The following is an 18,189-nucleotide window of genomic DNA, read 5'->3' on the forward strand; positions in this document are numbered from 1 at the left end:
CATGTGGAGATTGGTCTCCCTCCTACTTAGGTGGAGGCAATCCAAACTATACAGCCTCCTCTCTCATGTAGAAGATAGACCAATGTTCCACAAAACCCAAATCCTCCACTCCACGCACCAAGTATCTAGCCAGCAGTTGACCTCCAGAATCTTCTGTCTTGTCTTTTGTTCATGAGACAGGAAGGACTTCAGAGAAGATTGCTTGGACATTCTTCTTCAGCATGGTTCCAAGTTCCCTGAAATTATCTACTATCTGCAAGATATCCCACAATGCAGTATCTCTAGTGCTGATATGAACCATCATCAGTGGATCCCTTCCCATCAACTTCAGAAGCCTACCCAATCAGAGCGATGTCTCATGTCATGGTTCTGGGAATGCAGCACTCTGTCCTACTGTGCACTATTCCCTTGCAGAATCTTCTTTTGATTCTTCTGAGTATTGAAACTCCAATGATTGCCTGTCTTCCTTGGATGGCTGGAGAGCTCTTTGCAGGCAATCATGATTTTCTTTGAAGTTGGGCTGAGCTACCATCCACTTTTGTGTCCCATATTTTTCTCCACTCCTTTGGATCTGCTGGATCTTGCAAGGTATCTTACATAGTTTCCATGTTGAGGAGCTGAGATTGATTTGAAACATCTATCTGTGTGAAATTCCTCCCTGTTGTCTTTTCTCTAGTGGCCACAGCCTGCCCATCTTCATCTGTCTTCAGCTGTGTGTGTTTGTAAAGGATGTTTCATTATTTAAAAAAATCTCATGTCTCTTCCATACACTCATGACTGCAAACATGACCAGTTCCATTTTAAAAAAACTAAAAGTTAAAGACATCTTTTTTGTATGCTTTGTTAATATTTTGCTGTGGGAGGGTCATAATTCAAGACATTGTTGAGAAATGTAAAGAGAGAGAATGGCAGTAGCAATGGATTAGTGGCTGGAAGGAACAATATATCAGGAATATATCTATATTTATATTTATTTATATACAATATATCTATGTTTATATTAATCAACTTTTTTTTTAAAAAGGGTATAGGAAATCCAAGTGATATTTTCAAGAGGAATTTGTAACAAACTTCAAATATATCTTTGACTATGTTGATGAACTTATTTACATTGCAATAATGAAAGGGTCTATAAACAATAATTAGTTTTCTGCATTAACCATTAGTCACATTCCCTTTATCAATTTTCTTTGAGAGGTGGACAAATCCCTGTGCCCAGTGTTTGAAATGAGGCATTTTGGCACATTCCACTATTAAGTGTTAAGATGCTACTCAACCCCAGAATGGCAGCAGGTGGGAAGACTGAAGAGAGAAGCTCTTAAGAAAGGCAGCTTCTTGAAATGTTTGCTCTTCACTCTTGATGGTCCTCCAAACACTAGCAAGGGACCGTGCTTATCTTCTGTGCTAGGCCCATCAGTATCTCTTCAAGTGAAAACACTGGTCGGATTGTGCCAGTATTCAACTGGTGAATACTGCTAAACAATGTCAGTCAGTGGTAATGATAACAGTATAGATGGCCTACTTTAAATATATCCTGTATTATCCAATTCTTTTTATTTGTCTCTTGCATAACTTATTTGCTGAAACTTGTTTCTCTCCCTCCCTCTTTCCCCTAGGCTATCAAACAAAGCTGTCTAAACTTATACTCATCCATCAGCCTTGAGTTATTAAGAGAACAGCTGCAGAACATTTGAAAGTGAATGGAATAGAGTGCTGGCTGTATTTCAAGAACATAGAGCCAGGGCTACAAAAACTTTGCAAGATGGCAGTTTTTCTCTTGCTGGCTGCTTCTCACTCTGCCTGGACCTGCTAGCAGAAGTTTTCTTGAATTAAGGAAAACCTTTAAAACCTATAGTGGGTGTTTCCAAAAAAACTGTTAATCATTTCAGATCTATCACCAAATCATGTTCCATCTTAATAAAATTTCTCTTTTGTAACTATTTCCCACAGGGGCTTATCCAGAACCTGCTAAGGGAAAGAAAACCAATTTTGTGCATGCTCCATCTAGTTACAAACAACAGAACAGAAGTGATACTATCTAACAAGGTCAGGATGAGTGCAGCCATTGGGGGATTTGTGTACATGGCTTTCTCAAGCATAGGCAGAAAACTCATTGTACAAATGCAGCGGCTAAGGGATTGTAAGTATCATACACCATAAATGTATCAAAAGGGAGTCAGGATAAAATTGATGTTACTATAGGTCACTTTTCTCATTGAATCAATGAAAGAGTTTATGATAGATGGGTAGCAGCTATGTAAGAATCTATGAATGTTGACATGTAACATGTGGGAAGAACAAGCAGTCAGGCAACACAATGACTCCCTCGATAAAAAATCTCAGTATACACTTGAAAGACAATGGGGGAAACTATTAGCTTAATGGATCCTCTATATCTTGTTCCCGATGAAGACGGAAGAACTTGTTTTGCCAGGCTGGGAACCTAGAGAAGTGGGACAGTGAGAGGCTTTGTGGAGGGAGTCGGAGGAAGTCGGGCCTTTACCAATCCAAGGAATGGCAAGCCTCAGGGAGAGGCAGGTCTGCACATTGGTTTATTGTTTTAAGATCTATTCTCTCTATAATGCTTTTCCTTTAAACAAATAACACTTTGCTTTAAGTGGTGACCATTGTCCAATGGCATCATTTTACAAGCATGGGAGGTGTATGGTTTGTACCACAGCATTTCATGGCTGCCTTCTAGATCTATTTTTCCTGAGGCCAATGGCAGCAGCTGTACAGAGCTGTTGCTTTTGAAGATACACACCAAACTGAGCAATTCTTACACACAGCAGAAAAGGCGACAGCATTGACAGAAGCTAAACACTGAGTAGCACCACTAAGGGTTAATGGTTCCTGAGGCTTCCAGCCATATTTCTCCTTTCCTCTTTTTGTTCTGTGTTTGAGCCACATTTAATCTAACTCTCCTCTCCTCCCTGCATTCCATGTTGTTGTGATATCATTTACTACAAATCTGACCCCCCATTCTACTGCTCTAGCTGACTGCCTTCCTCTCTGACTTCAACTCCTGGCTCTCCCTCTTCCTTGAATCACAATTCCCCACCCTCATCCTCACTTATTTAGATTTCCATGTTGATAACCCATCTGATTTCCTAATCAGACATCTTCTCACCCTCCTTCCCTCATTTGGCTTTCAACTCAAGGTCATTTCTCACACTCAGCAAAATACCTACTCACTCAACCTTGTCTGTTATCAAACTTGGCTTCCTCTCTGATCACTCCATTTCTCAGCCCCACCTTGTCTCCTTCAGCATTGCTCATCTGTCTCTTCCCTTTTCCCCTACTTACCTGGCTGGTCCATGACTTCTGATACCAATGAGTTCTGCCTTGCTCTCAGCCCCCTGCTACAATGCCCTCTCCTTTTTCAACACAGGTGATTTCCATGACTTTGTACTCTCCACTATCTTTGACCCTGCCAACCCCCCCGCCCAGTTCACACCTAACATGTCTGACAATATCTTCATAATTTCCAGCTGTTAACTTAAATTTAATATGGCCAAATCTGATCTATTGATCTTTATTCCCTCAAGCCCTCCCCTCTCTTTAACTTCTCTATTACAGTGAATGCCACCATTCTCCTCCCAGTTACTCAGGCCATCACCTGGTTGCCATCTAGGACACATTTGTCGTACATCTAAATCTACCCACTACTTCTTACATCACAGCTCTATGATGAGCTTTTCCTCTGGCTGCACTGCTAAAGGCTCTTCCAAGCCTTCATAATCAAATCTCATATTGACCATTGCAACCTGATGTTCACTCTGACTTCATCACTGCTTGCCTTCATCCCTCAATCAATCACCCTTCCCTTCTCCACCACATTGAGTACAAGATTCTTGTCTTCACCTTTAAGGCCCCTCACAATTTAGCTCCTCCCTATCTCATTGAAGCAATATTTTACTGTGATGTTACCCCGCCTTTGTCATCATCATCTTCTCTCTCAGACAGCTCCTTACTATCTCCCTTGCCACACTCAACTCTTTGCAAAGTCTGCAAAGCCAATACTTTATTATCTTCAGATCACCTCTGCCAGGATTGTCAACAGAGTACTTCCCACTGCCAATGGCTAGACAGGTAGAGGGGCTTATTTTATGGTCATTTGCTTGTTTTACTGTTCCCTCATCCCCATCCTGAAATCCCATTTGCTTCATCTCTCTTTTGTGTTGTTTTTTATATTGTGAGATCTATGGAAGAGGAAGTGTCCTTTTGCTGCATGTATAGACAGCACCTAATACAATGGTGCCTTAAATTATTGATTGATGCACAAGGTGCTACTTTAATACAAATAATAATGAGTAAAAATCAATCATATGCAGGTACCAAAACAAACCTGTAGACCATGAATTACTTTCAGAGTCTCTAATACTGACCAAAAGTCATAAACAAAAAGTATCAGGAGGCAATATCCTCATATCTATCTAACCTAGCCTTCTGACTCTAGTATTTCTAAAATGCCTAACATTGTGGTACCTAAATGCCAAACCCAGCATTTTAAGTAGCATTAAAAATGTTCAATATTGATCTCATCTCACTGTTTCTCCATTATTTCAGGTTATTCCAGGTTTTTTCCTTTTTCTTTCCTCTGGCTCCTCCTCAGTTACTCTTTCACTCACTTCTTATCCCATACATCCACTGGCTATCAGGCTTCTATAAATTGTGCCAGTCCAGCACCCAGCTGGCTCAAGATACAGGGAGCCAAAGGCTGCCTTTGAGCCTCTCTTCCTAAACTATGTTGTGGACTTCTTGGCTGTAGCTGGGTCTCATGTTCTTTCCTCGAAAATCATAAAACTCTTATACCAGTGTTGTGTTTGTGTTTTTCATTTCTCTTCTCCTCACCTTCTTCCTATTAGAAAGCACAGACCCCTCATCACTATTCCCTCAAATGTGCCACAGGCTATATAGAGTGATAGGATCTAAACTAGGTCATCTCACCCTCAGTCCCCTATCTAGGTCATCCAGCCCTGAGTTATTCCAGATAACGATAAGTCTCCAGGCCTCAAGGAAGAACATATCAGTGGCAGTGGTGTTGTTTTCTCCATGAACAGAATTCCTAGGAGTATTGGTTTCCAAAGTGGTGATGAAGAATCTTTTATTCACTATATAGTAATTGTTTTCCATACCACAAACAAACACTCTCAGGCATTTCTTAGGAGTCAAGGGAGACCCCATTAGTACAATCAGGCTTCCTAATAGAAGTATAACAGGATACGGTGGGTCCCAAATATTAAAGCAAGTAAAGAGCGTTAACAGATATCTTTTAGTTCAAGTTTCAGAGTAGCAACCGTGTTAGTCTGTATTCGCAAAAAGAAAAGGAGTACTTGTGGCACCTTAGAGACTAACAAATTTATTAGAGCATAAGCTTTCGTGAGCTACAGTTCACTTCATCGGATGCATTTGGTGGAAAAAACAGAGGAGAGATTTATATACACACACACAGAGAACATGAAACAATGGGTTTATCATACACACTGTAAGGAGAGTGATCACTTAAGATAAGCCATCACCAGCAGCAGGGGGGGGAAAAGGAGGAAAACCTTTCATGGTGACAAGCAAGGTAGGCTAATTCCAGCAGTTAACAAGAATATCAGAGGAACAGTGGGGGGTGGGGTGGGAGGGAGAAATACCATGGGGAAATAGTTTTACTTTGTGTAATGACTCATCCATTCCCAGTCTCTATTCAAGCCTAAGTTAATTGTATCCAGTTTGCAAATTAATTCCAATTCAGCAGTCTCTCGTTGGAGTCTGTTTTTGAAGCTTTTTTGTTGAAGTATAGCCACTCTTAGGTCTGTGATCGAGTGACCAGAGAGATTGAAGTGTTCTCCAACTGGTTTTTGAATGTTATAATTCTTGACGTCTGATTTGTGTCCATTCATTCTTTTACGTAGAGACTGTCCAGTTTGGCCAATGTACATGGCAGAGGGGCATTGCTGGCACATGATGCCATATATCACATTGGTAGATGCGCAGGTGAACAAGCCTCTGATAGTGTGGCTGATGTGATTAGGCCCTATGATGGTATCCCCTGAATAGATATGTGGACAGAGTTGGCAACGGGCTTTGTTGCAAGGATAGGTTCCTGGGTTAGTGGTTCTGTTGTGTGGTGTGTGGTTGCTGGTGAGTATTTGCTTCAGATTGGGGGGCTGTCTGTAAGCAAGGACTGGTCTGTCTCCCAAGATCTGTGAGAGTGATGGCTCGTCCTTCAGGATAGGTTGTAGATCCTTGATGATGCGTTGGAGAGGTTTTAGTTGGGGGCTGAAGGTGATGGCTAGTGGCGTTCTGTTGTTTTCTTTGTTGGGCCTGTCCTGTAGTAGGTGACTTCTGGGTACTCTTCTGGCTCTGTCAATCTGTTTCTTCACTTCAGCAGGTGGGTATTGTAGTTGTAGGAATGCATGATAGAGATCTTGTAGGTGTTTGTCTCTGTCTGAGGGGTTGGAGCAAATGCATTTATATCGTAGCGCTTGGCTGTAGACAATAGATCGAGTGGTATGATCTGGATGAAAGCTAGAGGCATGTAGGTAGGAATAGCGGTCAGTAGGTTTCCGATACAGGGTGGTGTTTATGTGACCATCGCTTATTAGCACCGTAGTGTCCAGGAAGTGGATCTCTTGTGTGGACTGGTCCAGGCTGAGGTTGATGGTGGGATGGAAATTGTTGAAATCATGGTGGAATTCCTCAAGAGCTTCTTTTCCATGGGTCCAGATGATGAAGATGTCATCAATGTAGCGCAAGTAGAGTAGGGGCATTAGGGAACGAGAGCTGAGGAAGCGTTGTTCTAAGTCAGCCATAAAAATGTTGGCATACTGTGGGGCCATGCGGGTACCCATCGCAGTGCCGCTGATTTGAAGGTATACATTGTCACCAAATGTGAAATAGTTATGGGTCAGGACAAAGTCACAAAGTTCTGCCACCAGGTTAGCCGTGACAGTATCGGGGATACTGTTCCTGACGGCTTGTAGTCCATCTTTGTGTGGAATGTTGGTGTAGAGGGCTTCTACATCCATAGTGGCTAGGATGGTGTTTTTAGGAAGATCACCAATGGACTGTAGTTTCCTCAGGAAATCGGTGGTGTCTCGAAGATAGCTGGGAGTGCTGGTAACGAAGGGCCTGAGGAGGGAGTCTACATAGCCAGACAATCCTGCTGTCAGGGTGCCAATGCCTGAGATGATGGGGCGTCCAGGATTTCCAGGTTTATGGATCTTGGGTAGCAGATAGAATACCCCAGGTCGGGGCTCCAGGGGTGTGTCTGTGCGGATTTGTTCTTGTGCTTTTTCAGGGAGTTTCTTGAGCAAATGCTGTAGTTTCTTTTGGTAACTCTCAGTGGGATCAGAGGGTAATGGCTTGTAGAAAGTGGTGTTGGAGAGCTGCCTAGTAGCCTCTTGTTCATACTCCGACCTATTCATGATGACGACAGCACCTCCTTTGTCAGCCTTTTTGATTATGATGTCAGAGTTGTTTCTGAGGCTGTGGATGGCACTGTGTTCTGCATGGCTGAGGTTATGGGGTAAGCGATGCTGCTTTTCCACAATTTCAGCTCGTGCACGTCGGCGGAAGCAGTCTATGTAGAAATCCAGGCTGCTGTTTCGACCTTCAGGAGGAGTCCACCCAGAATCCTTCTTTTTGTAGTGTTGGCAGGAAGGTCTCTGTGGGTTAATATGTTGGTCAGAGGTGTGTTGGAAATATTCCTTGAGTCTGAGACATCGAAAATAGGATTCTAGGTCACCACAGAACTGTATCATGTTCGTGGGGCTGGAGGGGCAAAAGGAGAGGCCCCGAGATAGGACAGATTCTTCTGCTGGGTTAAGAGTATAGTTGGATAGATTAACAATATTGCTGTGTGGGTTACGGGAACCATTGTTGTGGCCCCTTGTGGCATATAGTAGTTTAGATAGCTTAGTGTCCTTTTTCTTTTGTAGAGAAGCAAAGTGTGTTTTGTAAATGGCTTGTCTAGTTTTTGTAAAGTCCAGCCACGAGGAAGTTTGTGTGGAAGGTTGGTTCTTTATGAGAGTATCCAGTTTTGAGAGCTCATTCTTAATCTTTCCCTGTTTGCTGTAGAGGATGTTGATCAGGTGGTTCCGCAGTTTCTTTGAGAGTGTGTGGCACAAGCTGTCAGCATAGTCTGTGTGGTATGTAGATTGTAATGGATTTTTTACCTTCAGTCCTTGCTTACAGACAGCCCCCCAATCTGAAGCAAATACTCACCAGCAACCACACACCACACAACAGAACCACTAACCCAGGAACCTATCCTTGCAACAAAGCCCGTTGCCAACTCTGTCCACATATCTATTCAGGGGATACCATCATAGGGCCTAATCACATCAGCCACACTATCAGAGGCTCGTTCACCTGCGCATCTACCAATGTGATATATGCCATCATGTGCCAGCAATGCCCCTCTGCCATGTACATTGGCCAAACTGGACAGTCTCTACGTAAAAGAATGAATGGACACAAATCAGACGTCAAGAATTATAACATTCAAAAACCAGTTGGAGAACACTTCAATCTCTCTGGTCACTCGATCACAGACCTAAGAGTGGCTATACTTCAACAAAAAAGCTTCAAAAACAGACTCCAACGAGAGACTGCTGAATTGGAATTAATTTGCAAACTGGATACAATTAACTTAGGCTTGAATAGAGACTGGGAATGGATGAGTCATTACACAAAGTAAAACTATTTCCCCATGGTATTTCTCCCTCCCACCCCACCCCCCACTGTTCCTCTGATATTCTTGTTAACTGCTGGAATTAGCCTACCTTGCTTGTCACCATGAAAGGTTTTCCTCCTTTCCCCCCCTGCTGCTGGTGATGGCTTATCTTAAGTGATCACTCTCCTTACAGTGTGTATGATAAACCCATTGTTTCATGTTCTCTGTGTGTGTGTATATAAATCTCTCCTCTGTTTTTTCCACCAAATGCATCCGATGAAGTGAGCTGTAGCTCACGAAAGCTTATGCTCTAATAAATTTGTTAGTCTCTAAGGTGCCACAAGTACTCCTTTTCTTTTAGTTCAAGACAACCATTCAAAGTTTCAGTCCTGTGCTGGTGAGCAAAGGCTTGTCCATTAGGCTCAACAGCTGATCAGTGGAGGAAGGAAAGACTGAGCATTAGAGGCTGTGCTCAGCAGTCAGACTGCTCTCCCCTCAAACCTTGCTCCTGAACAGGGACTGAAAGTTGGAAAAGAAAGATGATGTCCCTAAGTTTTCAGCAATGCGGTGGGAGGCCTCTGTCCCTATCCTCCCATAAAATGACACTCCTGGATGTCATTAGATATGTGTATGGTGATAGAACCCTATGGGTAATATTTTCAAAACTACCTAAGTGATTTAGAAACCTAAGTCTTAAAAACAAAAAATGTAAATATTGAAGTCTAGAGTCTTGGGCACCTACATCCAGCATTTAAGCACCACTGGTTCTGGTTTGTGCTGCAGCCCAAGTTCTGGGACCCTCACACTTCACAGGGTCCTAGAGCCCAAGCTCCAGTCTGAGCGTCTACAACACAATTACACAGCTCCTTAATCAAAGCCCTGTGAGCCCAAATCAGCTGGCATGGGCCTGCCACAGGTGTCTAATTGCAGTGTAGACATACCCTTAGGGTCAGAATCTAATCCAAGCTACATGACTCAGCAATATTGCACATTGTAATAGGAAAAAAAATACAGAAATGGTTCAAAGTGGAAATATGGATGCTGCAGTAGCTGCCAGGTCACCTGCACTCTGACTAACTGGAAGATCAGGCATCTCCTCACACTTACATCCTCACTGGGGCCGGAAGGCTCACCGTGAACATTTATATCTATGTATCTCAGGAGAGCTCCTTCCTTCTTAGATAGGAAAAACTTCCTTTGCTTGCTTTCTTTTTCTGAATGCTGCCTCAGAGGGGTGTTTTCTTCTTTCGCTCATGACTGCTGTTCTGCGCCAGCTATAGTGGCTCTCAACACTCAATTAAAGGGGACAAATAAGCAGGCTGGTAGCAGGGCCTGAGTGAGGGAAGATATCAGCATCCTACTACTTCAGTTGGCTGCCTGTTCTCCTCAAGTGAGTTCAGGGAAGCAGCAGGAAATAGGAAGCTCCCTGAGAAGCTGGTGTTAATCAGTCCAGGCTCCTGCGGGTGCTAGAGAGGTACATAAGAGGCTCCTCCTCCCCTCTCTCCCTGCAGCTCCTGCTGCTTTCTGTTATTTCCCTCTCACCTTTTCTCCTGCCTGCCTGTTTTGTCTCTTGTGCCCTCCTTCCTCCAGCACAGCACTCCACCATCTCTGTGCATCTAGAGCAGAGAGAATACATATGCACCAGCAGCAGACACAATTTTCTACACTCTGGGTCCTAGTGGTGCCCCCCCCCCACCGTCTGGCACCTGAGGCGGCTGCCTCAGTTCACCTCATGATAAGGCGAGCCCTGGTAAATGATGTACGACTTGTACAATGTATCAAAATCCACGTGCACCCAATAAGCCATGATTGTTCAGAAGAACTATTATATATTTTCTTGCATAGTTTTTTCTCATCTCACATTTAAATCATGCACTAAAACATGGGCGTTTAGAGGCAGAGGCAATGAAAGTAGCACAATGGCCAACTAGTTCAGACCGGTGAAAACAAACAAAGGTGGGACTGGAACTAGAGGGGCATCTTCCCCAGTTTCCCTTCACAGCACAGAAGCCTCCCCAGCTGCCATCTGCCTTGCTGGATCATTGTGGCCTTACAGGAGGGCACAGAAGCAGAAGACAGATGCTCGATGTTACCTTATCCTTTTCAATCCCTCCTGTGGAAATCCCAGCAGGTGTTAAAATGGACAATTTCAGTGGGCAGCAAGCTTTGGGTGGAATGGGAGGTGGATGTGCAGATGCAGCAGGAAGCCAGAGGAGCTGCATGGCTCCTCACAGAACTGTGCCACCAGGTAGAGCAGAGGGTCTTTGGAGCAGTGTGGAAGGAGCTGCACAATGTTCAAATGCCCAGAGAGCCACACAGTTTCCCCATAGATCTTTGGACAGTCTCAAATCTAGAAATCCACATCCTCTATCCTCTTTATGGATTGAAGCAAAGGTCCTAACTACTTGTGGTCACTGAAGAATCCAATGGCACATTTCTGAAGGCGTGTAGGTATGTTAGCTCAACCAAATTCCAGTTTGGAAGATTTAACTCCTCTGCCTAAGTGCTCCCTGCAATCTCTGTTGGATACAGTATTCTTCCACACTTTCTGTCCTAACCTGTTATGCAGTGTTGCTGTGTAGTTTTAAAAATAGTCCAGCTATATTTTAATGGGAAGACAGACATTTGCATTTTTCAAAATCAGACGCACACACACTTTTGTTCCAAAGGGCAAGATCTTGCAAACACTTAAGTACCAAAGTTTATTTAGTGAGTGGGCTTACTGACCTCTATTGGACTATTCCCATAATCGAGCGTTTGCAGGACAGGGCCCAAAACTCAAGGGCTGCAGGATCCTTTGAAATAAAAGGGTCAATGTAAGTAAAAAATTATGCCACAAGCAATAGACTCAAAGGTCAACTGTAATTGAAAAGTGGGATTTTTAGTCTCCTCAACATTCAGATATTTGGTCTGAATAAAATGGGTATTTGTCCCAACTGTAGTCAGGCTCCCACTGCTGGACACTCACCAGGCTGCTGTGCCTAGACACAACTTTGGGCCAGTGTGCTTTTTTTAAGCTCCCCTTGGTCTGAGTAGGCTCTAGCATGGTCTCTGACATCAGCCTTTCTGGAACGTTTCCTGGGTGCAGACTTTCCATCTGGACTCCCTTAACCTAACTGGCACTCCATGGCCCACCTGCCCTAAGCCCTCAGGACCGGTGCTGACCCCTCCCCCAGACAGCCCAGTAGCTTAAGCATACCCTTTTCAGGGGCTCCATCTTTGTGGGTACTCTGATTTATAGTTTACCCCTTCAGGGACATATGATAGCTGAAGCAAATAGACAGACCTAACAAAGGATTTCTAAGCACGATCAATCACTCTTTAGACAACTCAAAATACACGCAAATGTAAGAAATAATTGTATACCATTTCCTGCCTCAGATTCCTCAATACTCTTGAGCTTGCTTTGGGATTTGAGAGACCTCGTTCCTGGACCTCATTCCTTCAGCACAGTTTCTCTTCCTCTTCTGGTCAGAGAGTGAGAAAGACAGAGCCTACTCTGAGGTAGACCCGGACCTTTTATAGACTTTAATTCCCCTTTGTCAGGTGACCTCTTTGGTCAGCCTCAAAACCCTATCAGGTGATTGGTGGACTCTTAAACTGTTTTTCTGGCTGTTCCATTTGATTGAAAGGGTAGATCAATGCACCATAATTATTCTCATTTAATAAAATAGTTTTATTTCATCCTTTAAAAGGTTTACAGGGCCTTGAGGGTTACTTATGGGCTGGAGGATATTTTATTCAAAATAGGGGTTGTGTTTTGTGATCTTGTTGTAATTTCTCATGGTAATAATACATACAGTTTTATTGTACAAAGAAACAGTTATACAAGATAACTTTTGAGTGAACCTGATCTCTAGTTATTGAGCTTTCTGAACAAATTGATGGGTGAAATTCTATGGCCTGTGTATGGAGGTGGTCAGACTAGCAGATTATAAAAGTCACTCCTCGCATTAAAAGCTATAAATCCACGAGTCTTGTAGAAGATTACATTTTCTACATTCTCTGAGTACACAATTCTGTGAACATTCTTGTGTTTAACTTGGGGCTACTCATGGGAGTAAGTTTATACATATGTGTAATTGTTTTCAGGACATGGCCCTAAAATAATGCAGCTGTGTGCCAGAGCCTTTGTTGCTGTAAAGCAGCATAGTTCCATTGACACTGATTTACACCAGCTAAAGCTCTGGCCCTGAGAATCCGACCTGCTTCTTACTATTAGTGTAAGATGAAAACGTAGAATTTCTGGGCTTCCAAGAGTAGGAAGTAGAGTAGGTTGCTGTTAGCTAATCAGCTACATTGGCTAACTGTATACAGTTTCCTAGAAGGGAGACAGGTATGTACAGTTATATGAATTTAGATGGACTATGTGGGCCAAAGATGTTAACATAACCCAGTCACCATCCAACACTAAACAGTCGGAAACAAGGTTCAGGGTTTGCTATATAGAGACCTCAGCCTGCTAAGTATAATGGCAAACACACCATTAAAAATCCTTTTATTACAGCAACTCACAATTAAAGCATTTGCAATGAAGAGTTAAAATGAAAGCCTTATTTAAACCACCCCTTGTTCCCTTTAGCTGGAGAGAGTTTTTAGAAGGAAAAATCCCCTTATTGGACAGTCTCTTAGATAGTACCAAAGATTATAACAATTGTCCTTTTGCGGGGAGAAGAAGAAATTAGTTGAGATGGGCTAGAACATAAAATCCAGTTAAAATCCAGTCCAGTTTTGTCCCAGGTGGCATTTTTGGAGTCAGCTGGAGCACCAGTAGAGGTGACAATGTCATTTGGCTCACTCTCTCTGGCCCTGTCTGGTCAGGATGATGAAGGTTTGGGGTCCCAGGAGACTGTAGGGGTGGCAGTAATGAAGATGAATCTTGCTCTAATAGAAAGCTTTTCTGCCCAAAGTCTCTTTAAGGGCCCACAAAAGAAATCATGGGCAGAACAGCCCATTCCCTCATTTTGTCCACTAATTTGGCCCAGTTTTGACACACCAGTTCTGGTTCACTGATTTCTGGTTCCACACTTTTCTTGTTTACCAAGCATGATCTTAATACAATCCTTGAGTTTTATCAATTGGCCTTTCTGTTTAGAATAATCCAGTCCGTCTCCCTTTTGTACCTTTTCCCCAATCAAAATTTATTACAGGTTATTGCGACATCTTATAACCTTTCATATATTTCATACATTGAGCTCAGTGAGGGTAAATTTATAGGCCCAATTATCACTGCAGTACCCACCACATCTAACACTGTAGCAAAAGCTTCTGGAAATAGTTTTGCTCATTGTGCAAGCCAGCACCATTAAGTCCTAACTTTTCTAGAGATTGCAACTGCCTTGTACCATGTTTGCCTAATATCACTTGTTCATATTGCTTTTTTTGCCAATTGTGACCAAAACATCAGTAAATAAAAACCTTCTAAGCTGCTAAACTGATTAACAGGTAATGAAAGGCCAGATTCTGCCCGTCATCGAGTTATACCTTGCACTCCATTAATAGTCCCATTGACTTCCCTGGTATTTGCCATGAGTGAGATTGTGACAATTCAGCATTGATTCCCTTGGCATTTCAACAGCATAAAAGGAATGGGAATACCTACAGCTTTGTTTTATTTAAAGTGGAACCAACATGAACGCAGATGAATTTGTTTCAAGGTGATGGAAAATACTGTGGAGGAGATGAAAAAAGGCCAGGCACATACTTTCTCCAGTTTGTTCAGCATTGGGAATGCCTCAGTTTTACCCCAACTACCTGACATTTTAGAACATCTTTTCCAGATTTCGACACAGAATCTTAGCCCTCTGCAGTTGCCAGAGGCAGGCCTGGTACGTCTGAGAGGGATGGCAGAGTGGTTGTCTGAAGAAGTGCTATGAAGGTTTCATTTAGCCAGCTTGTGAAGCACTAACTGAAAACAAGCCATCTCTCAAAGCACTTAATGGAGGGTTTTCACTTTTGTATCCATGAGCTGGTAAGCATGGAGGATCTCAAATACCTATTCTCCAGCCATTTGCCCTGCCTGCTGCTGGGCTCTGAATGTGATACACAACTGGACAGTGGTGCCCAGAAGAGGCATTAGAGGTTGAGTTGTGCTGGACTCTCTCCCATACCCTCCAGCACGTCCCCTCCCCCTGTCTCTGACTCTGTAGCTCTGCTGTTAGAGTAGTGGGTTGAAACAATAAATTAGTAATAATATATGCTTCATCCATCCCTCCCAGATAGATGGAAAGGTGGACAAAGCTAAAGGTGGACACTGATCAGGAGGCTGTTTGGGAGAGGAAGAATTCCTACATGTCCCCACATGTTGACAGGCAGATGACAGTTATCTGTGACTAGAAGGTGAGCCATCAGGTAGGCAGGGAAAATGAGAACTTCTGGCATTCAAAAACACTCAGCCTTCATCTGACATCATCTTGGCATTTACTCAAGGGCAGAAAAACAGTGTGGCATTATTCCCTACCTATTAAGGGGAAAATTGAGAGTCCTCTGGGAACCCAATCAGGGTGGAAAAATCTACTGAAATATTAAGAATGACCAGAAAGTAATTTGGTTGTGGAAGGCAAACGTCATTCTACATCTTACTATACCTGGCGGAATTATAAAGAAAAGTACAGTTGCTATGTACATGCAGTTGATTAGTTATGCCTACTGGAGAATCTGAGTTAAACTATCCAGAAATGGAGAAGTTATCTCATTCTCTCCTGTTTGACTGGAGAATAAGAGTATATCTATCTCTCCTGTACCCTGAGTACAGTAATTCTACCTGAGCTGTGTAACTATGAACTCAAAACAAGAGTTGCTCTGTTGTGTACCCAGCAGAAAGGCTGGACAGAGCTGAACTAAGAGTTTAAAGTATTATTATTTTGGTTCTAGAATTTCATGTACCCACTAAGAATATGGACTGTAGGCCTCAGGTCTGATAAATATATAATTGTGATTTTTCTTTATAGCCCAATAATGAGCCAGCAAGTCATTGAACAAATAACAAAAGTAACAAAGTGAAATGAAGTGAAATTAAGTCTATTTTTATTAAATATCCAAAAAATGAAATACTTGATACAAGAGTCCAGAATCCAGTTACACAGCTTGAACAATCACTGAACTGCTGAAATAGTTTTCTGAGTTCCTCAGATAATGTGTTATCTGTGCACAGCTTTCCTTCACTGCCTCATTCTGCTGTGGCCAGCTACCTGGTAATGTTTTGACCTGGAAAACAAGTGTGCTTCAGGGCATGCAGGGTTAATGCAGCACTTGAAGCATGGGAAGGAAAATCCTAGAGGATCAGCTGAAACTAGCACTGAAGAAATAATAATATACGACTTAACTAATATCTTTGTCAAGCTCACAAAATATGGGAGAGATGGAGGGATTTGGGGCTCATTAGAGCCACATCCAGGATTTACAGGCCCATGGGGAGGTGCATATTTTTTTAAAAGCTCCTTTTTGTGAGGTAAATTCCCATATGACATTGTTTCTGATTTAGTGGCTTTATTATTATTTGCTGCATGCACTGGAGAATTAAGTCATAAGAGGAATATTTCCTGGGGTTACGAATTGCACTAGCTATCTCAATGGTACATGTTTTACACTCTCAAAAGCTAGATTAATTTATATTTTGGAAGGAAATTTATCAGTAAACTACCTCACTTTTTTCTTTTTACTGATAAGATACAGCCATCATAAAACTCTAAAGCTCAGTACAAAACAGAGTTTATGGTAAGCTGACACAGGGTCAATAAAACCACTAAAACACCCTACAACTAGGGCTGTCAAGCGATTAAAAAAATTAATCGTGATTAATCGCACTGTTAAACAATAATAGAATACCATTTATTTAAATATTTTTGGATGTTTTCTACATTTTCAAATATATTGATTTCAATTATAAGACAGAATACAAAATCTACAATGCTCACTTTAAGAAAAGGAGTACTGGTGGCACCTTAAAGACTAACAAATTTATTTGAGCATAAGCTTTAGTGAGCTACAGCTCACTTCATCGGATGCATTCAGTGGAAAATACAGTGGGGAGATTTATATACACAGAGAACATGAAACAATGGGTGTTACCATACACACTGTAAGGAGAGTGATCAGGTAAGGTGAGCTATTACCAGCAGGAGAGTGGGGGGGGGGGAAGAAAACCTTTTGTATAAAGTGCTCACTTTGTATTTGTTTTGATTACAAGTATTTGCACTGTAAAAAACAAAGAAATAGTATTTTAAATTCACCTAATACAAGTACTGTAGTGCAATCTCTTTATCATGAAAGTTAAACTAACAAATGTAGAATTATGCACACAAAAAAACTGCATTCAAAAATAAAACAATGTAAAATTTTAGAGCCTGCAAGTCCACTCAGTCCGACTTCTTGTTCAGTCAACCGCTCAGACAAACAAGTTTGTTTATATTTGCAGGGCTAATGCTGCCCACTTCTTGTTTACAATATCACCTGAAAGTAGGAACAAGCATTGTCATGGCACTGTTGTAGCCAGCATCGCAAGATATTTATGTGCCAGATGTGCTAAAGAGTCATATGTCCCCTTCATGCTTCAACCACCATTCCAGAGGACATGCGCCCATGCTGATGGCAGTTTCTGCTCAATAACAATCCAAAGCAGTGCAGACCGATGCATTTTCATTTTAATCATCTGAGTCAGATGCCACCAGTAGAAGGTTCATTTTCTTTTTTGGTGGTTCAGGTTCTGTAGTTTCTGCACTGGAGTGTTGCTCTTTTAAGACTTCTAAAAGCATGCTCCACACCTCATCCCTCTCAGATTTTGGAAGGCACTTCAGATTCTTAAACCTTGAGTCGAGTGCTGTAGCTATCTTTAGAAATCTCACATTGGTACTTTCTCTGTGTTTTGTCAAATCTGCAGTGAAAGTGTTCTTAAAATGAACAGCTTGTGCTGGGTCATCACCCGAGACTGTTATAACATGAAATATATGAGCAGGGGACATACAAATATCCCCCAAGGAGTTCAGTCACAAATTTAATTAACACATTTTTTTAATTAGTGTCATTGGCATGAAAGCATGTCCTCTGGAATTGTGGCTGAAACATGAAGGGGCATATGAATGTTTAGCATATCTGGCATGTAACTACGTTGCAATACTGGCTACAAAAGTGCCATGCAAATGTCTGTTCTCACTTTCTGGTGACACTGAAAATAAGAAGAGGGCAGCATTATCTCCTGTAAATGTAAACAAACTGGTTTGCCTTCCCAATTGGCTGAACAAGAAGTAAGACTGAATGGACTTGTAGGAGCTGAAGTTTTACTTTGTTTTGTTTTTTGAATGCTGTTATGTAACCAAAAAAAAATCTACATTTGTAAATTGCACTTTCACGCAATTGCAAAGAGATTGCACTACAGAACTTGTAGGAGGCAAATTGAAAAATACTGTTTCTTTTGTTTATCATTTTTACAGTGCAAATATTTGTAATAAAAAATAATATACAATTTTATTTCAATTACAACACATAATACAATATATATGAAAATGTAGAAAAACATTCAAAAT

The sequence above is a fragment of the Dermochelys coriacea genome, chromosome 4, assembly GCF_009764565.3.
Source record: "Dermochelys coriacea isolate rDerCor1 chromosome 4, rDerCor1.pri.v4, whole genome shotgun sequence".
NCBI classification, from domain to species: Eukaryota; Metazoa; Chordata; order Testudines; family Dermochelyidae; genus Dermochelys; species Dermochelys coriacea.